The sequence below is a fragment of the Erithacus rubecula genome (genome assembly GCF_903797595.1).
Source record: "Erithacus rubecula genome assembly, chromosome: 3".
In the NCBI taxonomy this organism is placed as follows: Eukaryota; Metazoa; Chordata; class Aves; order Passeriformes; family Muscicapidae; genus Erithacus; species Erithacus rubecula.
Genome location: NC_136689.1, coordinates 111321090 through 111343866, shown reverse-complemented (window position 1 = coordinate 111343866; position 22777 = coordinate 111321090). Strand labels below are relative to the sequence as shown.

Here is a 22777-nt window from a genome sequence, read left to right as displayed (position 1 = left end):
GATATGCTGATGTAGTGCCAAACACACAGTAGCTGAGATGTGTGAAGAACTGATTGGTCACTGGCTCCTACTAGACTGGTGCAAATGGCCTCAACATGAATATTTAAAGCAACTGTCCTTATCTTTTCAGTTCTCTTTGAGGGAAAGAGAGAGAGGGGGAAAAAAGTAAGAGAAAGAAAAGACAAAAAAAAAATACTCTAAACCATCTGAGATCCAAAACAACATAAGGACAGATAATATCAGACTTCTCAAAATCACAAAAAATGATGACACTGAGTGATGTACACAAAGCTGGTTTCCCTTCTGAGCTTCAGCTAAGATTTAATCTCCTCTGTAAGGGCAGAAAATGCCTCACACCTAGACAGGGAGTACCCAAACCAAGATAAGAAACTCTGGACTAGACTCAGACTGTAAAAAAATATTCACTTCTTTAATTATATGGGTGAGAGCTACCATATTCTCCTCTGAACTGACATTTCTCTGTAGCTTTTTTTCTCTATAAAATCCCACACTCATTCAAATTTCTCTCAAAAAAATCCTGGAATGCCTAGAAAAACAGTCCACAATGGCTGGGCAGCTGGCATACTGCAATGGCTCATTATCCTAATTTCAACAGGAAATCTGTTATGTGCTAGTGATATCAAGGTCAAGTGGAAAATTTTAACAACCAATATGAGAAGATCTGTGCATGTTTAAGTTTGCAACTAGATGAGTTCTAAACATTTTTTACCATTTTTTAGAAATTTATTTTTTTGATCATTTGGTAAGCAAAAGGAAATGCACATTGCTCAGGAAAGAGTGATGCTCCTTGTCAAGACAGACTGGCTGACTTGGGGACAGGCACACCCAGGCTGGGTACTGGCAGGACAGAAACTCTCCTGCCATTTGTGGTGCCAGGCTACTCCAGAATACACATTTAGAAGACTCATTAAATAATATCTTCATAATGAGGCTGAGACCTTTAGAACTAAGAATCATTGAAATGAGAATATAACATACAAAACTACAGAATACTCCACACCTTGTTCCACAAGTGATCCCTTTAGCTGGTCCCTTCTCACTTCAATATTCTTACAATAAAAAGCACCAATGATATGAAAAAAACAAATCTCAGAGTCCTGTGACTGCCACTGCATATTCAAAATTTAAAAATCCCAAAGGCAAGAATGACCAAAGTGTTTACATGCAAGGAAGAGCCCAGTGAGGATTTGAAAATGAAGAAAGTGGCCAGCCTAACATCTGGATTTCTTATTTGAGATACATCTGAAGATTGGAAGAGACATCTGTCCCTGGGTATTATCAGCAGAGGGACACATCTCCTAACAAATTCTCAAAGGTATTTTCAAGGACCTATCTTCCTCAGCATCTCCTAACTCAAAAGCATGGTGTGCCCTGTGCATGCAGGTACTGTAGTGAGGACTCAGGGAGTGTAGCTGATTTTTCCTATTTTTACTTGCTGGAAAACAGGGAGTTTGCTTCCTCGGTCTGGCTCCTCTTTAGACAACCACAACCTGAGAACTGCCAAAGCTATCTCAGGGTAATCTCAGAGATATGAATCTTAATGAAGAATAATTGAAGCAAAGACTGTTTTGCCTTGCTGATGGAAACTGAAATGAAAGAAGAATGGAATGAAATTATTATAAAACAATTTTCAGATAGGCAACATCATGCCAACTAAATGCATCTTCTGAAAAGCTAGAATATTTATACCTAAATATACTTTCTATATCTGCTCTGTTTTTTGCCTTCATGCAGATTCAGAGAAGTCTCATTCTTGAACATTAAAATCACAGAAATACCACAACAGGAAAAGTGAAAGCCACACATGAAACTTGATTTGAACTACCTGGATGACAACAAATCTTAATTAGGAGACCACGTACCGACATGTGCAGACACACAGAGAGGAATGCTCTGTGCCAAGCTGGCCAACCTTTAAATGAGTGGAAAGGGAGCTCAAAGCTGCTGCCTGTGCTCTGCTGAGGAGCACACAGTGCATTAATGCAGCAGGAGGTGGGAACCACAAGCTGCATGACATAGAAAAGCTTACTTCCAGCATGTTTCCCATGAGTTAAAAAAAAAAAACAAAACAAAAGTTAAAACACCTCCTAAACATTTTTCTTTGCAAAAATATTAATCTCACCACTTTTTTGACAAAAAAATCCCCCAAAATAGAGGGGAAAAACGTAACAAAATAAAACCCAAATATCAAGGCAGTGACACAGCCACAAAAGAGAAATGGAAATGTGAAATGTTTCAGAGAATGAAATTCAATTCATTGCTGACCTTTGCCTGAATGAAACACTGGAAAATTCTGCTGGCTTTGATGACTACCAGCAAAAGGTGATTTAAAGAGTGTGATGGTTTATATGAAATATTCATATTTGGATGTGTCAGTGATCTTGCTCAGAAAGTGTACCTGGTCTTTCCTATAATGGAATCCTCTATTTCTTCACTTGCATAGTGGTTTTTTGTGATGATCTCAAAGGTCTTTTCCAATCTAATTTATTCTGTGATTCTGTGTTTTGTTGGCTTTTTTATTTTAAATGAGTAATTATGATTCACAAATATTGCAGGTAGTCTCTCATTCCAAGAGTTAACATTGAGCAGATTTTTAACAAATCTAATTTTATTCAGTATTGACTTCTCTACCAAGAAAAAAAAAAAGAAAACCAATTTTTGAAATAAATAACTTAAAATGGGAGAGGTGTAACTGGAGCACATTTGAAGTTTATTACCTTTCCCAACAGTTAGTCCACATTATAGATATAAAAGTGTTTTTATAAGCAGATAGAATTTTTTCTTTGTTTTTTACAAAAAAAAGGAAGATAAATTCAGGTACTGAAAAAGCTAAGCTTGTATTTTCCATGGAAATTCTTAATTAAGCCTAAGTTCAGAGATTCTGTGCACACTTTCAAGAGGTACTTGGCATCCAAAAGTCAAACTGTGACCATGAAATAGATGCTTGGTGTCTGTGGAGACCAAATTTAGCAAATCAAATTGGAATGTACAAAGTTGAAGACTGCCTTTTGAAATACTAGACTTTGTGCACTTTTGCTCCATGAAGAAGGCACCATGCAAGTGGAAGGAACAGAGTCCATTCTTCCTCATATCCCTGGCCCATCACCCTTGGCAGCAGATCACACACATCCATTATTAACACCTCTTGCTGAAGAGGGGGATATGAAAACAGGATTTAGCTGCATATGTGCTGAAAGCACCAAAAGGGGATTCTTGTTTCCTGTCTACAAGGGAATCCCTTTGATTTTTATGCAGTTACCTAATTAAATTTCACTGTGCATATTAAGTTTTCAGATGTCTAGATATTTTTTTGCCCAGCCCCAAATCAAAAGAGCACACATTCAGAAATGACCCTTTCACTAAAAGAAACAAAGCCAAAATCTAAGATAATGTTTGTTGCATGTAAAGACATCCCCCACTATAGTTGTTTCCTCAGTTCAACCAAGGAGAAGAGATCATGGACATAACTTCTAACTAGGTCACAAACTCTACCTTTCTAATATTTTATTCATGCACCTTGTAAATGGATGCACATTATTTCAAGTTCCAAGAGGGGCATCATGCTATGAGCAACAGCTCTTCATGAGTGCTTCAGTATTGTGTTGGGATTACTTTATTTTAGGGATGGAGAGACAGATCCAATTTCTTCAGTCAGTGAGAAATAGCAACATAAAATCAAGTTGTCAGTCTCTTGACATACTATTTGCTTTAACTTATACTCAATTCCTTGATGAGTTGGTGGATTACTCTAGAGGAATTCTCAAATATACTAGTAAGAAGACTGTCCAAAATCTAAATTAGCCATGCAGAATTTATGCATATATTAAACAATATTTAATGGTCATAATGATTTTAGAATATATATACAGAGTAACTGTGTGTTAATTTGCAGCTGGGAGATAGTGGATATCTCAAAAAAATTACATGAAAATTCATCAAGTGCTATAGCTCTCTGCTCATTAACCTGGGTGTTTAAGCATGCCTGATCCTGCTTAGGATCTTCACAACCTGATATCTTCTTTCAGGCCAGTATTTGCCACACCTGATTCATGAAGATTCAGAAATTCTATCTTGAAATTTTCTTTTTTCTCCCCTAGCCAGAAAATATTGGATATCTACACCACACTCAGAGCTGCTGAGAAAAACAAGGGTCTTTGCAGAGGTTAAAACCAGGCTCTGGGCACTGAGCCAGTCTCCAAATGTTCTTTGCCTCGCTAAACTGTATTTGGATTTGCTGTGAGAGTAGACAGTATCTAGATAGAAACTCTTGAAATAACAGGGGCAACCTAATATAAAAAAAATAGGGAAGGAGCAGAAGAAGCTATTTAAGAGTCATTTTCCCACACCTTTTGCTAACAGAATATGACTTACTAGTAGATATAGACTTGCACATAGACCTGGAGTAGCCTTTTTTGGGTTGGATGTTTGAATTTGACTGGAGAATATTTAATTTCACACTGGATAACACATTTTAAGTTCTCTAAGAAAAAAAGTCAGGATCAAATCTTGCTGGATTGGTATAGTTGTAGAATTTAACATCATGAGAGATACAAGCAACTAAGTTAAGAATTAACAGTTGTTTTTTTCCTCTTCTACTATCATACATAGATTTTGGTGTGACATCACACTCCAGGGCCCCGAGCAAGCTGATCAGATGGGACTCAGGTTGGTCAGCAGGATGGGCTGGGTGACCTCTGCAAGCCCACTCCACCCTATAGGATTCTCTGATCTCATCTTGCTACCTCTGTTGCCAAAAATCAAGTGTTTCTTTGTCTCACCCTCTCCTCAACAGTTGATGATTCACACATGGAAGACAGAATAATAAATAAGTACATGTTTAAATTCATCACCATATACATCCACCTCTTTCCACTTCTCCATGCTTGAAAGACTGGAATATTTGCTTCTCAGTATGCACTGGGCATTTCCTCTGCTCTTTTGCTTTTTGCTGATTTACTTGCCAACAGCACACAAAACAGGCTAACTTGAGAAAATCAAGAAAACATGAGGAAGAGAACAAGAGCCACGTAGAGAAAGAAAAACATAATCTCTTCCCATTTAGCAGCAGGCACCTGTAATTTATTCAGCAAGGCAGTGACTTAACAGGCAGTGTTGTGCAGGATTGCTTGGTGTACAGCATTGAGGAATCAGTTCAGGAAAGGGGGTGAGAAGGATAAAAATCTGTTAATGCCAGTGTTTAACTGTCAGTGGAGGCTAAACAGAGGGCTGATGGGCTGTGCCATCCTGTGCAAGCCTGGCTGTCATGCTGAAAACATGCCCCAAATTCCCTGTATAGGTGATACAAATATGTAGGGACACACATGATACACTGGGACAAAATCAAGTGACAGGTATAACAAATGCTGCTATTTAGAAACTGCTTAATCAAAGATGTTCTGATGCCCCAAAACATGCATTAGGCAGGGAAATTGCTGAAAGTACTCCATAAAGTTCTGTGGCACATATCACATGGACTGAACTAGCCAGTCCAATAATGATGTGATCTGCTCCTTGCAGCTCACAGAAGACCATGTTGAGGCAGAACTGTGCAATGATTAAGTCAAAACAAAATAGAAGCAATATTGAGTTAGGCTGTTTGAGTCTCCCCAGTGTTTCTGCCAACAGTACATGCAAGAACACACCAATATTTTCAGTGATACGAGTCAGTACCAGTATTGCCAGCAGACACTGAGAAACAGAGACCTCTGAATTAATTTTTTGTGTTTAGTGAAAGTAAATAATAGCATTATTGGAGATTGAGAGAGGACAAGCAAACTAAAGCAACTCAGCAAACCCACACAAAACCTGGGTAATTAAACTCCCATTTTTCACAGCAATGATGTCTGGAATCTCAACACTGCAAAACATGTGACACTTCCCCCATTCAATTTTCCTTAAATCAGCTCTTTTCTTCACTATCCCAACCAAACACAAACTACATTTTGAAAGAATCCATTTTAAGAGATAAGCACAACTCCATAATGAAGCTACTGAAATCAAAGCCCAACCCTCTGGTACTTTGCCACATGGCTCCTGGGAAATGCTCCTGGGAGTCACTAAAGAGCCAAGAACTCAGTGGATTCTCATCTTAAAGATGTTCCGAGCAAGACCCAGAGCCTGAATTCACAGCTATCTTATCTGCTAGTTACTAATGCAGAGAATCAAACTTTGGGTGAATCTCCAAGTGGCTTTGCACTGTAGATGCTGTCCACACTGGATGTAAGCCATGGTACTACAAATGTGGTTTATGGTTGGTAAGGTTTCCAGACAATGCCTCTGCACTGCCAACAGTCTCTTTTTCAGTTTATTATCTCATCTTATTGTTTATCCTGTCATTATCCAATTTGACTATTACACCAGCATAGCAGGAACCTGCTGCAAAGGAGTATTTATGAGGGTGGAAGTGCCTTACTTTAAATATTTCATATGAAAGAATAAATGCATACAGCTCCCACCTCTGCATCTTTGTTTTCAGGACCCAAGCATTATTATCAACTTTTCTGATAAAGAAACTATTATTGTTCTTACACAATAATAGGTGGTGCTAAGGATTTATAATATATATATAATCCTTATTAATTTCATAATGAACAACTTATTTGCACTCATAACCTATACCTCAGCTACAAAGACAGCACAGCAGCCCTCCACTAGTCACCACAGCCAAAATGGCTTCATCCTACAATCCCTCCACCAAAGTTCACAGTAAATAAGTGCACAACCAATGTAAACTGCATCACTTCTGAATCACTGCTTTGTGAGTTATGGAGATGCCATAGCAGCCACAATGTACTAACTGCAAAACACTACACCTATCCCAAATTCTCCTTCAGCAAACTGCATACTTGGTGGGACCAAGCACCAGAGCAGTGATAGGTGAGGGGCAGCCAAAGAAGTGCCTGCCCTTTCCAGCCTTTCAGCTGGCCAAGATGCTGGTGGATAGCTCACCTGTTGGATGAAAGCAGCTTAGAGTAGGATCATCCTGGGAAGGGGCTGTGAGGCTCTCAGCACAGCCAGCTGCTGCACTGCTTGCTCTGCAGAGGTGCTCCTGCTGTGACAAACTCTGGAGCAGGTGCCAGGAAGCAGGAGCAGAGAGGGGCAGGACACCCCAGCTCAGCCCAGGGGAAGCAGAGTGCACTGTTTGCACTGCAGGCCAGCTCCTGTTCCCCTGTCTGATAATGGCAAAGCTTTTATCCCTTGGCAGTTCTGGGAACAGAATATTGTCTTGTGAAATTCCAGCACTGTTTTAATGCCATCGTTATTAGCATTGTCTTCAGACAATAAAATGTTCTGTGGAAGTTGCTGTGGGCTCAAGCAGTGAATACACACTGAGTCACCCCATATTAACTTAAATAGCACAACTGTGTGAACACATGTTCTTCAGTTAAATCTACACACACTCAAAAGTAAAAATACACAGATCTCCAAGGAAGAACTTGCCTTCTACACAATGCAAAAGAACCCTCACTGTGTGCCTCCACAGCCTCAACAAACATGTGGCAAAAGGCTTAGTGAGACTACTCCTATTTTCTGATCTGGTAATAGACAGGCATACAAAGCCACCCCCAAAAGGTTGTGTAATTAAAAAATGTGTGTGCCTAAACCTGGCTTTATCTATCCCAGGACCTTCACAACACAGGCAGAGCTGGCAGCCACAAGCAGCCACTGTGCATCATGATGCCAACACAGAGCAGCTTCTGTCCCCCTCCTTTCCCTTCAAATCTGAACAACTCTCAAAAATAAAACTGCTCAGATGCTTTCTCACTATTTGTAATAACACACCCCTCATGTTATGTTCAACCCCATTCAGAGCAAGATTTCAAGGTGGAGCACAGGGACAGTCCACAGCCCAGACATTTATCACAGGACTTGCTGCACTGCCAATTCACCAATGCACTGCTGATACCAAAGCACATAAAACCAAAGCAAACATCTGATCTGTGTTCAGACTTGTCTGTGCTTCTGTCCCTTAACTAAATCATCACTAGCAATAGAAACTGCATTAAGAGATCCTGTACTTTGAAATGAAGCTACAGAAGGCACTGAGGGTTAAAATGAGCACACTCTTTTTGTTGTTTTACTCCTCTGAAACCATCCAGCACAGTTCTCCTCACACCAAAGCTGCACAGCTGCCTACAGGCACATTATTCTACACTTCCTAAAACAAAACCTCCTACTTCTAACAGTTCTAACAAACAACCAGATACACTCCAACCAGGTATCACATTTTTAAAAGGATTTTGCCGTCGTGCATACTCAAAATATTGGGCACTTGAACAACTTCCCTGCCTGATAGAGCATGACTTCAGTACAAAATGAATTCAAAGTATGTAATTTGAGGCAAATAAAGCCTTCATATCATGAAAGATACCTTAATTCTCTTTCACTAAGAGGAGTTCTGATGCACTCACCTGAAGCTCCTGTTCTTGCCTTATTTCTTGCAGGAACTGCTTTCCCTTCCTGTCCAATAATTCCTCATGGACAAAGAACTAGGGAAAGGAATTCCCCAGCTGCCTGGCAGTTTTAAGCCCAAGTTACAAAACATTAGTAAACAATACAGCACATAAAAGTGTTCAAGGGAAAATCTAGCTATAGCTAGCCTTTGTTTCTTTACCACAGAGTAAATCTGGGGGGGGCATTGTTTCCCAACCCCCCATAATTTTCAATCTCTCCCTTTCTACCTTGAAGCAACAGCGTCTAATGTAAGGAAAAGCTACTTTCTTGCCTGTAAGGAAAGCTGTGGACCATAGCTTCTTACATTAGCAGAATGAAGGCAATACATAAAAATCTTAAGAAATAAATTTTTTACACCCATATTTGAATGCTTAATTTCTGCAATTGCCTGTACAGAACAATGAACATCATATAAACAGCCAACAGTCTCAAACTTCATTTAAGCCCATGTTGGAAGTGTCTGGGAGGAGCTGGCAGCTGGCCACCTTGCCAGGGACACATTACCTTTTGGAGCTGCTTTTACCCTACACTGATTGCCCCTTTTTTCCCCTGGCAGATCTCTTGTGCAATGCAAGCCTGGTTATCTCTGCCAGACCAAAAGAAACCAGCCCAGCCCAGTCCAGCCATGGGGGTCCCTCCCAGATTTGTAATTTTGGCTGAATTACAGACAAAACAACAGTGTGCCCTTGTCCAAAGCATCAGTGTGTGCCACAGGTTTTGTGGCTGCTGGGGCTCCCTGGTCCCTGGCATGGTTTATGTGGTGGGCAGAGTCAACAGCTCCCCTTCACTCAGCTGGAAATGGCAACCCAATGGAAACCAGCTGGAACAGCAATGCCAGAGCTCCTTGGGACACCACAACCTGGGGAAGAAGGGTGGCATGCTACTGTCACCAAACACTACTGAGGAAACTAATGACTTCATGGACATAGGGGAAGGAGCAGGGGTGTCAGAAATTTGTAGGTGTTTGCTCCCAGGTCTCTTTTACCTTGAAGTTTATGCTCTTGGATGGATTTCCTTCCTCCAGATGAGGCCACTGGAAGCCTTGCAGGTGTCACCCTCACATATGACAGTCCTCTCCCTCCAGATTAGACAAGGGAGCCAGAAACAACAGCTCCAGCACTGAATACAGCTAGCATAAATTGCAAAGTAGCACTGGGATTGAGGGAGATGTTAACACAGCTTCCAGAGCTGAAGTTTTCACTGTTCTCACATCACTAGCACCAAGGGAAGGCAGCAGGGTTTCTGGGCAGGTTGTTATGGCAGCCCTGACTGCCTTTCACCAAGACTGCCTGAATGGCAACGTGCAGCACGTTCAGCTGAGGGCTAACTCCTCCTGTAAGCCACTGCTGCTTATGTGGAATCCAGATGGAATTTTTAATCACCCTTCCTAACTGCAGGCATTTTCACAGTAGCTGCCAAGCAGGTGAATCTTTGAACAATACCATGCAAAAACTCCATAAACCCTCAGAATTTCAGGTCAGACAGTTTCCTCTGCTGCTTAGCACCCCAGATGTTTCAAACAAGGAGAGATGTGCAGTGTACAGGGGTTGCCTTCCAGAAAAGCTGACTTTCTGGGGCTTACAGCTTATCCTCTGTACTCCAAAAGGTTTAAACTTCAACCATGTGAAAATGTTATCACTTATTATTACACTATATTTCATGCTCAATATTTATGCCCTTTTCTCTGGTGCCAAAAGCTCATGTTGATACCTTAAACTTTACTGTGCAAATGCAAGACTTCTATTTTTGGAATGCCTTTTTATTTTTTTTCCTTTTCTTTCTTGCCCCTCCTCTCTCAGACATGATGTTAAGCTTTAAGATTTATTCAAAAAGCAATGCAATCTTGGTGAAAAAAAAAATCTAAGATGACAAAATACCCTGAGCATTAAAATATATTAAAAACACCAATTTTTTTTATTTCACACATTCAATCTTAGAGTGATTTTTATTAGCCTACAGAATATTAAAGCCTTGTAAAGTCAAATTTACAACAGAATTTGAAACAACCCCATCTATAGCCTATGAAGTGCTGTTATAACACAAATTCTAAGTGTCAAACTTTAGTGAATTATGTAATTCAGCACTTCCCCTCTTTTTTAGCAGTAATCTTATATGAAAAGCTGCTATCACAAAAATTGCCTGACCTTGTGCTGTAAATATCTCATTATTTTATTTATCTTATAGCTGTAATGAAAGTAAAAGTGACAAACCATGTATTAAATTGCTGATTTTGTGAACTGTTTTGAAAGCTTGAATTTCATTATAAGTTCTGGATTAAAATACATGGATAAAAGCAAAAGGATAAGACAAAACAGGAATGAATAGGTAGATCAAAAATCAAGTTTTAAAGATTGATCTTGTAAAATGTCTGGGAGGTAATAGTCAACAAGAACTATCTGTCAAAACCAGTAATTTGGGCAGTATTCAAAATAATGACCTGCATATTCCTTCTTCTTAAATTCTCTTACTTTCTTGCAACTGCTCCAGGACTTCCACACAAACATAGAATATTCTGATTTTTGGGCACAATCTTTGGGTAAATCGTTTTTGTTTTCTTCTCAGAAGGTAAAAAATAAATTTAACAAGTATGAATGTTTGCCTAGCTTCCACAGTTCACAAAGTGAGCAACTACTGCTCCTTCTGAAGAAATTTATGTAGTAAATATGCAAGACCTACATGCATACATACGTGCATTTCTCTTGAAGTACATTAAAGTACAAGAACTTGGAGTAAAAACCACACAAAACTGCTGAATAAATCTGTAAGTGCTACATTTTCACATTGAAGCACCACATTCTATCAATGTTACACCTTTTTCATGTGATGTCATGCAGGCACTGAAAAGATAAATATATACCATGCTGATAGTGAAAACTATACAAGATCATGATTTTTCTTATATTACCTTACTAATCCTTATAAAACTGCTTTTCTTCCTCTACTTGAATTCAATTATATTCTTTCATTCATCAACAACAGAAAACAAACAATTGAAATGTCAAATGTTGCCATCAATATCAGTGTTGAAGGGGAAAGCTTTAAACCTGAAGAGATAATTAGGATTATAGAATCATTAATATTAGAAAAGGCCTCTAAGATCATGGAGCCCAAGCTTTAGCCCACCACCATGTTTATCACTAAACCCTATCTCCTTGTGCCACATCCAGTATTTAATACAGTATTTATTTATGTATTTTCTTCTGAATACCAGAAAAATCACTGCTTTCCTGCCCAGCATACTTCTCCATCTCCTGCAGAGAAGGATGAAGATTTTAAGCAAAATGTTATTGTTTATAATGCAAAATATTTTACAAAGAGTAAACAGAATCTACCTCATGGATGGGGGAGATTAGAGTAAGTGAAAAATGCCAGAAATACTGTCAGAGAGTGAACCTATTCACTAAAGAAGCTATTTAGTTCCTAGATTTGAATACCAAAGAACAAGAAGAATAGATGATTACCATCCCCCCAGATCACTCAGATTCGGGGAGAGGAGAAAAAAATAACTTCTAGACTAATAAAAACAACAGGATATCAAATGTAGTCATGACATCTTGTGAAAACTTTTCATATTTTCCTCATGATGCAGATTAAATCTCCTTCTCCCCCCCCACATTTCAAGACATTTTCTGGATTAGCTCCAGGGGAAGAGAAGCACAGATGAGCTAAAACAAGTAACCCAACTTATCAAACACACTGCAAGGCTGGATGCATATGGAAATGAAATATATTCACAAGCAGATAGACTAGATATGTCAGTATGTTTTTGCCATCTCTGATATAAAAATAGGTGTCAGCAAAAACCCAGTATAAATTCTTGCAAGCCCCTGCAGGAATGCTGCTGTTTTCCTCTGGATGGTTCAACCAGCACAATCACTCAGAAACTTCTCATAATTAAGGAAAAAAGGGGTGGGAGGGAATCCACCCCAAACCCTCTCTCCTGTTGTGTTCAAAACACCTACCACAAACCCCCAGATTTTCACATTAGTTATAGAAAGTACTCCTGGGTCACCACCACAGACCCAGGGTTTGTCCCTTGTCCAAGAGGGAATGACAGGATTCCTTCCTGTGATACTGGTGCCATCTCTGGGGGTCAGGAAAGAAGCCAGGAGCATTTAATGGCCTAGAAGCAAACCAACAAAAAAGCATCTGCTTTTAACAGCAAAAGCAATGCAAGGCATGCTCCTACAAGCTTCACCTTACAGGGGAAAGCCTCCCTGGGTTTTTCTGTCCTGTGTTTTTCTGTGAGCAGGAATCACATCAGCGCTCCTCAAGCTTGCACTCCTACACCCTGGATGTGTTTGCCCCTGCTCATGCATGCATAAAAGACAAAAGGTGGCAAACCCTGGCAGCCCTGACCTGAAGGAAGCACCAAGCACAGTCAGGCACCCTCCCAGTCAATTTATCCAGACTGCACAGATGCTCCTCCTCCGGCACCGCTGTGGGCAACAGCAATGCACACAATGAAAACGGAGCTCTCTTAAAAAAATTAAAACAAAAATAATTTTAAAAAAGGGAATTAGAAATGTTTTGCCTTCAGGCAGCTCTTGGTTTCTCCTCCCACCCTAAAAAAGCTAATGTGTTGCTTTTGTAAGCTATTATTAATTCCTATATACATAAATATAGCGATTTCATGCCTGTTCTAGAAAATTAACAAATTGAACTGCCGAAACACACTCCACTGCATCACCAAAATGCAATATATTTTATCTCACTCAAGCTTCTCAATTTCATCTTGTCTTTTTCTGCATTTCTTTCTCTTGCTTTCTCTTTTTCCCTTCCATTGTGCCCCAGATTTCCAAACTCTAAATTTCAGTAGATTAAATTAGTGGAAATCTTGCTCCTGAAAAAAAAAAAAATCACTTCTTGGTCTGCAACTGCAGCAGACAGACAAGCTGCAGCCTGAGGATGCTGGATCAGCCACGGAGTATGGAGCATTTCATATTTAGGTCACTTGTGCTGCTCTGACCCCAGTGAACAGCAACGACGTTTTTCCACACTTGACTGTTCTCCTGCTGACCTGAGTCTCAAACAAGACAAGTCCCAATGCAATTTAAAGAACAAGGTCAGCACAGGAGATACTGAATGCTAAATATGCTAAGAAAGGGGCAAAGCAACTGGAAAGAATTCACTCTCCCAAATTTTGCTGATGGAGACTGAAGGCACAAACACTAAACCTGCACGAACACACATCCTTTGGCCGTGTTTGCTGCCTGCATGACTGGGATCCAACGAGGGGACTGATGGCAGGCAGAAATTGTCACCATGTGAGGCAAAGCAGAGCAGAGCCAGCAGCACACACGATAAGAATTATCTCTGCTGGAGGCTGCTGGCTGCTGTGCCAGCTCCTCGACTCGGCGCTGACAAACGCTGGGGGGAAGCCGGCGCCGAGGCCAGAGCTCACGGGAGATAAATGCAGCACCTCGGGCTGAGGCTGCCAAACCAGCACAGTACCCACCTGCAAAGGAGCCAACCCTGCCCAGACAGGAGAGCAAAACTCCTTGGGAAACAGCTGCTAGCTGCAGGAAGGTGGGAAGTGCAGCCAGGTCCCATGGTAGTGGAAGGCGAAAGGGAGAAAGCTCCAGCTCTCTTCCCTTGGGGCTCTGATATCACTGGAGGGTTGGAGCAGGAGGCAGGGCAAGCTCCAACTGCACCTTTGTAACAACACCTACTCAAACTGCTTTCTAGTTATTGGACTCAACATTTGTATTTATTCTCCTGTAGTTCTTAAAAAAAAAAAAATTTATACAATTTGCAAAACGCAACAACTGTTTATACAGAAGAATGGTTCCTGCACAACTGTGGTGTTTAACTACATGTGAATCCATAGGGGAAAAGCTTATACAACAAGCTTATGCCCCTAACTCTTATCCTACTGGTTCAAAACTGCAACATGTCCCTGTGGACATGCTCATGCACAAGCACCATGGGCAGTCCAGAGTAAGGTAACCTGGAAAGGGCTCTGCTGGTGCTTGGGGACACAATTTATGGTGGCTTTGGCAGTGATGGGTTAAGGGTTGAACTTGCTGACACTCTATGTCCTTTCCAACCTAAACAATTATTTGATTCTCAGTTTTAAAGAATACAACATGGAGTTATACCAAAATAGATCCAACTTGGGGAGAAAAATCCCCCACACTTTATGTAGATGGAGATAGGCTACATGAGAGAGCTGGGAACGAAATTATAAAGGGAGGAAAAGTCAGTATCATCTCTGTATTATGACAACAGAAAGCAGATCTGTCATAGCAAGTAAAGTTCATATTGCTAATTTAGTTAATAGGTTTTTTGAGAAACAGTAAAGTTCATTCACAGGGTACAATTTTTTTTTCACTGTTGGGAGATTTGCAGGAGAATCAGAGACAGGCATTGTCCTTGCAATTTTCACACATCTAAAAGACTAATAAGCAACTAGAAATTGTTAGAAAAAGAGACTGATCCTTTATCCAGTCCTGCCAATTGAAGATTATTCTCTACCATCTCTTAGCTAATGGTTTGTAAGATCTAGAACTAGAAACCACAGGTGGTAGAGCCTTTTCCCAGTTACTGTAGCAGACCATTCTCTGGATATATGTAGCTAAAAAATGAATATTTTTACATTTTTCTCTGTTAATTCTTGGTTTTTCTTACGTCAGCTATATCGAATTTTCTTTTGTATTTCAATGGGGTCAGAATCAAACCTTCAGAGCCACTACTCCCCCCTGAATTGGGCATCTTTATATGGCCAACCATTGTGAGGCTCCCTCCCACTGTATTTCAGACCCTTCCTGGTATTATTCCCAAGTATTTTATGGCATAACCCTTTTTGAAGTCTCTCCACAACATGCATTAGTTTCACTTGGGATACACTTCTGTAAAGTTAATTGCAGTTTTGCATTTTGTTTTATGTTTCTGACCTCTTTAGGTTCTTTTGAACTTTGAATATTTGTCCAGACATGTATTTTCAGTTCTCCATAATTCAAATGTCATTCATAGTGCATCTGAATCCTCCTCATATGATCAGTTTAGTTTAGAATGGACAAAAATAAAGCCTTTTGGAGAGACAAAGCAGGACAAAGTTTCTGGAGAAACACACAGATAAATCCCGTTTTATCACACTCACTATCAGATTATTTTGCTGGAGTAATTTTGACTGGAAGTCCTAAAATACTGGCAGAAATGAAATAGAATCTATTTTGAAGGAAAAAAAAACCTGATTACCCAGAATTAAAGTTATATAAGCTTGGACTGACTTCTTTAATAAAGCAATGGGAAGCTGCAAACTGAGGAGAAGACATCAGACCCATGGATCAGAGATCATATTGCTGTATTAGAGAAAAACAGACATGACAGAGATGCCCACTTACTGGGAATACTAAATAACACTTCTGCTTAAAAATAAGAAATTGCAGAAAATAATTATTTATAGAGCTACAGCTAGATTATTTTTAGCAACTGAGGAGTTTTTATTTGCTAGTCTAAGAACAACAGTGCCTCTGCAAACAAAATGCAGGAAGCTGGGGAAGAAAAATAAACAGTTTGTATTGCAACTTGAGTTTGAAAATGGACATCAATTTTCAATAATTTTTCTGCAGTAGACAAATATAGAAAAGAAAGGTGATGTAGGGACCATATGGCATGTTAATTCCAGTTGTGACAACAGCTCTGTTGTCTGTCTATCCCTTTGCTAGACTGTGAAAAAACGTGCAACTTGTGTCACTGACACCAGGAGCAAAGCCCAGGCTCATCAGGCATGGCAAATATTAATGTATAGGCAAACAAAAGCTTGGAACTGGGAACAAAAATTGAATGACCAGCCCTGAAAGCCACCTCTTTCCTGATGGGGAGCATTGCTGAGTGCACAAAGAAGTAACAACTTCTAAAGTGTTCAGGGAAGATAGGATAAACCAAACAAAAATAACCCTGGAGCGAGGACAAACCATGCACCTTATGAAAAAGAGCATGCAACAACAACAACAACAAAATCCATACAACATGCTTGGAAAAGAAGCCTGGAACACTCTCCTATAAATCCAGCCAGTCTGTACTGCACTAGCACAAAACTGAAGTGTCCAACAGGATGCTGGCACAGGTGCTGTGGGTAAGAGCACCCCACCTTTGTGGGAAGGCACATCCCCAAGAGCTCAGTGGTGACGCACTCAACTTCCCTCCAGGTGAAGGAATGAGGAGAGGACACAAACTGGCCCACAGCCTGTACCAGGATGCTGAAAGCAGATGTTTGGATTTGCAAAGAAACAGAACAGGCTCTGCTTTCACATTCTGTACTGCAGCATGGCAGTGGGGGGCTGATGCTGTTGGAGGGACTCAACTTTGCCTCCCTGCATCAGTCTCCTCATCTGGCAAACAGGCAAATAGTGCTCAGAGAAAACAAAATAAGACAAGCAAATAAAATAACTAACCTTCCAAAACCCTCCCAAACAAAAAACACAACCCAAACAAAAAAAACCCCAAACCCAAACAAATTACTCAACACAGAAATAAATGAAAAAAAGAAGGAAACTACCACCACTGCACTTTACCCCCCACCACCAAGTCCTCTAAAATCAGATAGATTATGGTTAGAAAAAAATCATCCTAATCTATTTCAATCTTGAAAAACTATAGGATACTGATTCTCTAGCTAGTGGAGATGGGAAAAGCCTCTCAAACATCTATTAAAAAACATTTAGTAGCAAAGGGATATGGAACCAGACAAACTAAACGGGATGCTCAAGCTGGACACAAATTCTTAAACTAAATGACTGTTGTCAAAGTGGTTTTTTTTAGTAGGCAAATCCAGACAGGCTTACAATTTTTTTTTCTCTCTAAATAATTCCCCAATGTCATTGCTGCTGCTAGTGAGCTCTAAGGAGCAAAACACATGAAAATACCACATGAAAAAAGGAAATGGTTCTTGCTAGATAATGTAATTCAAACTCTAAATATTTATTTACTCTTGCAGAGGAAAGGGAGCAGCTGAAGCACAGCTGGGATAACTCAGCAGCACGAGCTGCCACACGCTCCCCCATGCCATGGCCTCTGGCTGGGCCAGGAGGCTGAAGGGAAGGGGGAGCAGAGCCAGGCTGGAACACACAGCTGTGATCTCAGCAGCTCCAGCTTGCACTCTCCACCCAGCACAAAAACCCAGCCCTAGGACATGATCCACCTTTCACTCACACTGATGAGAGGAGGCTGAGTTCCCACCCACTCCATCCCCACCAGTGCTCCTTCCTATCCTACATCCAGTGTCCTTGGAAGGGTCCCATGGATCTGTGCTCCAACCTCACCCTGAGATCTGGTCAGGAGCCCTTCCCAGACTGAGACCAGCTTCCTTAGGTACCATTCCAGCACTGTAAGTTACCTCTCTGACCTAAAATGAGGCTATTTTGGCCCACCAGCACATCACTAGGATGCTGCAGACTGTGTGTCTGGGCAGGGTCAGGCTGCCAGGAAGAGAGGCTTGGTGATGAGGATGGGTGGCTGCAGGCACCCTCTGCAATCAAATAAGGCTGCTGGGATCTGAACTCCCCTGGGAGCATGGCTTTGCCTGTCTCTGGTGTGGCAGCAAGACCTTTCTCTCTCCTCTGAAAAACCTTTGGGTTACACTGGTGCAACTGTTTGTAGAGAGGCAGCAAAATCAAGATAAAGAAGTGGTCCAGGATAAAAATGATGTCGTCTCCTCAAAAGGAGGTAGGGAAGACAGGGAAGAAAAGCACAGTTTGTAGCCTGGCTCAATTGCCAATAGATTCATAACTGTGAGAAACATGCATGATTTCCTTTAGCTTAGTTCAGTTTTTCTTTAAAAATCTTAACTTTAATAACTTTGCTAAATGCATATGACATGCCCTGCTCGCAGCACTGGTTACTGCCTATAACTTCATACCTGCACAGCTTTAATTGTGATGGGAAAACCTGAAATCTTGGCCTTGTTTTGGTTTGGAGTGTTTCTCCCCTCGAGCTGTAGAGCAACCCTGCACACAGGACTGCATGTTCAGATCAGAAGGTAGAGCAGCCCTGAGACACAGGCTGAAGCTGTTCTGCTTCAGAGCCAACACCCTTTGGGCTGGTATGGCACATGAAGCATCTCCATAGTACAGGGACACCTCAGAATGTGCCAGCTGCATTCTGCTCACAGATTTAACAGCAATCCTTGTGACCAGAAGGGCTCAAAATGCCTTTTACTTTTTTCCCTTTTTTTATTTTAATAAAAGCTCAGAATTTAGAACACCCTCATTTTGCCCAAGCTGGTGTTACAACCTAATCCTGCCCGTTGATTTCCAGATCTGTCAATTTAGTACCACTTAAACATTAAGATTAAAACCTACCTCCACTCCCAAAAAAAGGATTAAACAAATTATCATGAGACAAGAAGTACACCAAGTTGCTCCAAAGCAGACTCAGTAAAGAAGACTGTTGCTTAACAGTCTTCTTGTTGTTTTAACTGTATTTCTTGATATTTCAATCTTTTTGTCACTTATTTTCAGATAAAAGTCTTCCTCAGATTGCAGAATCAGTTCAACTGAGATCTAACAAATAATGCTTATTTCCCACGTTAAGATTTATTTTTCTTAATTGAGTTAGGTAAAGTGACAAATCCAGTAGTGTACATGTATATATTGATATGAAAAAAAACATGGTACCTTTTACTGAGAGTGAAGAGTTGTTGCCAAAAATCCCCTGAAATGAAAAAGACCATAACTTAGCAGCACCCCAGGCATGTACAGGACTTGCTAACCCCACACACATCCAGTTTTTGCCAACTTCAGCCAGAAACAAGGGCTCATGGCAGCCTTTGAGGGTGTTATGAGAACAGGTTCAAGGAACTGAGCCTACAAATTTCTCTACCACATAGGAAGTTACTCATGACACAAAGTGTAACAGGCATGCTCCCTACTCTTGGCAAGTTTTTTTGGTTGTTTATAAATTGAGTATCATAGTACTAGTTACACAGCACTTCAACAGAACTATTCTTTTTCAAATAAACAGAAATGAAATGGTAGTAAATTCACTAGTCCAGCTGACACAATTCAATGCCACTGGAAAAAAATCTGTGACCACACACAAGTAAGATGATGCAGGACCTGTCAGCACCCAGGACTCAAAGTGCTATTTACAGTCCAAGTACCAGGAGAATGAAGCAAATACCCCTAATAACACTTTCCTGCAGCTGGGGGATTAAGGAGCTGCACCTAACTTGGTCTTCACAATGGTACCCCAAAGTCCAATTCCAAGAAGAAAGCAAAAGGATTTAATAAGAAACACTGCAAAAGCATTAAGATAAATCTGGTTCAGATATTTTTAACACCATAAGCAAATGTGGATTCTGATAGAAATTTCAGGATGGTAAAAAGTCCACGTGTCTAGTGGGTTCATCCTAAACATTTAGCAGCTACATTCACAATAAGTCTTTTCATGTTTTGGTGTACTAGTGCAATGGTCATGTTCTCAGAGGTAGCCTGAAGGGTTTCTAAATTAGTATGTCAATGTTACCATGGTAACATAATGTACTACCAAAATGGGCCACTTTTTATACAGCCACTATAATCGAGTTAGTGACCAAGCAAGTTATAAAAACTCTTGCTTTTTCAGTTTTGGAGGGTTGGGGTTTTTCCTTTGTTTGTATCTGGTTTTTTTAACTATTTATGATTATTTTTACTACTCCTACACCTTTTTAAAATATTGTTAAGAATTTGTTTTGTTTATCATGCAGGAATAAATAACAAAAATAGAATCACCGCCACCAGCAGAAAAATCAACTCTTAGGACTTGCTAAGGGCAGTTGTAGTTTCAGTTTCCAGGTATAAAAAGTTTTAACATTCCACCTCTGGTTTTACTTTTGCAGACTGCTCACAATAGAAGACATTCTTTCCTTGTCACAACACTATTTAAAACACAACAACATCTCACTCTCAGAGCTTCTTACACACCAGGATCCTGACCAACATGCTGTTTCTGATACCCTGGGGAATGTTAAATGGCACTGGATGCCCTAAAAGTCAACCTGCCATCCTTGATCAGACAATCTTCAAACTGAGAATACTCAAATTAAAAACATTCCCATGTAAAGTTCAGTGTTCAAAAGGCATCATCTTCACGGTCATCACATCCACACAGACCAGAGTATCTGTGCTACATTCACACAAATTTGTTAAACACATGAGTTTCCTTGTATCCCCAAAAGAATACCTTCAACCCCAGAATAAATACTCTCTGTACAGCCAGCCCTTACCAACAAGGGCCACAGGATCCCATGTGGACAAGGAGCCACATCCATCCAGCAAGTTTTCATGCAATGGTCTTTATTCAAACAGCATCAAGTATTTGAATTAAAATCCTGAAGACTTGTTCTTGGATCTTTTCTATTAAGAGATAGTATCTAAAAACATGCTTTTTGTATCATAAGTCTGCTGTAACAACCTATAGGAGCATTCCTATGGTCTTGCTGTCATAAAAAGAAAAATTAAGAAGTTATTGAGATTATATGAACTTATTTCTGATTCTTGTGTTGAAATGTAAGAGGAAAATAAAAGTCATTGATTTATGGTTGTGTCAATAAGAGCTTGATGTACTGGTTTACAATATCACTTGCCAATAGCACTGACATTCTAAGTCAATTTCTCAGCTCAATAATTTGTCAAGTTAGATACACTCTTGTTATGAAAATTAATAAGAATGTTTACTTTTATTAGTGTGAGAATATATCAAATATCCAACTTCCCTACTTTTGGTCTGGCTGGGTAGTTTTAATTTTACTGGATGATACTGCCACTTATCGTTGAGAGATAATGCCTAAGCATATTTGACTAATCTACTAAAACAACTTCCTATAATTTATATTCCTTTCAGAAAGCTGGAGGAAAAGGAAGAACCAGTGTTCAAAGACACAATGCAAATCCTTCCAAGAAGACAAATAAGAGCCCACAATTGCTCCTCATCTTCCTTTGCCCCATAAAACAACAGTAAAGAAGAGAGTACCATGGGATTCCCAACTCACTCAACCCCCAGCTTTCCAAAAAAATCACATCTGGAAGATACAAAGGAGAACAACAGTCAAAATACACTATATATATATATATGTGTGTGTGTGTGTAATGGCATATATACATACAAAAATCTCTCCATATATGTATATACAGTGCAACAGTTTAACTTGTGTGATTCCCAGTGTGGGTGCACATACTAGGTATGAGTGACTTTCCATTGTATGGGTGAAGCTTGGTGAAAGAGTGTACTACAATCTTTTCAAAAAACAAAAATGCATGAATGAGCCACCAAAGTGAAATTACACATAAAGGTAAAATCATTGACCACCTTCAGCCTGCTGGACTTCCTAACTTTAAATGGCTGGTTTAACAGAATTGTCCAGTCTGCAATACACTGCAATGATTTGTGTGTGTGGCTTCCTCTTCTGCTGATTACAGCTTTTAGGCTGCAACTAAAACAAAAAGTGGCTCAGGGATTTTTCATATACAGCACTGAACACACACCTGAGCAAAAAAGTTAAAAATACCACAATCTTATTTCTACTCCCTCAAAAGTACAAAAGCACTGTATGTGCAAGTGCTCCAAATGCCACCAAAAAAAACCAAGTGCAAAGGCATTAGCAATTGTACATTCCCCTATTATGTTGTAAAAGATGCAGTGTGAAAAATCCTTTAGGATAATCTTCTCCGAATCATTAATTCCCTTCCATTTACATGAGAAAAGAAACACCAGATCTTTTTATGCAGTTTGTCACAAAAATCACAGCCTGAGGTACTTCTCACTAAACATTGAGGACTCACAACCTGGTCTTTTCCCAGCTGTTTTGAAGGACAGATCCTTACTTTAGGATTTTCCTATTCACATCATTAGATAAAATAATCCTCCCTCATTCCAGAAGTCATAACAGCTGTATCTTAATTGGAAAGAAAACCAATAAGGACCAAAACCAACAACTGTTACTGCAAACTAGTGGCTCTGAATGCCAAGCAGCTGCCTTTCTGCCAAAAAACAATACACGACTTGTAAAAGTAAGGTGCTTGAAAACAAATCAAATACCAAAACTAAGCTACTGCAACGAGGACATTGTATTTTAGTAATAAAAATGCATGAGACACCAGCCAATTTCAAGCTGTAATCACTTGAACATAATCCTTACACGTAAGACATCATTTATAGGGAAAAATTTGAAATACCAATTGTAGAACTTATGACTTAATAGATGGGATGCCAACTGCTAAAACAATCCATGCACCTGGTTGTTTTTATAGTGTGCAAACTGATGGGGTCACGCAAAACTTCAGGTTATTTTCAATGATGACTAGGCTGAATATACTTGTCC

At 39.9% G+C, this 22777-nt stretch overlaps 1 protein-coding gene across 4 annotated transcripts in view; it reads right to left on the bottom strand.

Annotated features, from left to right (window-relative positions):
- FAM110B (family with sequence similarity 110 member B) overlaps positions 1–22777 on the bottom strand; it is a 107898-nt gene that overhangs the window by 19724 nt on the left and 65397 nt on the right. Inside the window, exon 1 of one of the 4 annotated variants that reach the window (XM_079301549.1) lies at positions 11381–11463. The exons of the other annotated variants lie outside the window; for them this stretch is intronic. The gene's annotated coding sequence lies outside the window, so the exon portion shown is untranslated. Of the gene's footprint in view, positions 1–11380; positions 11464–22777 lie in introns of those variants that run through there. 4 annotated transcript variants of the gene reach the window in all.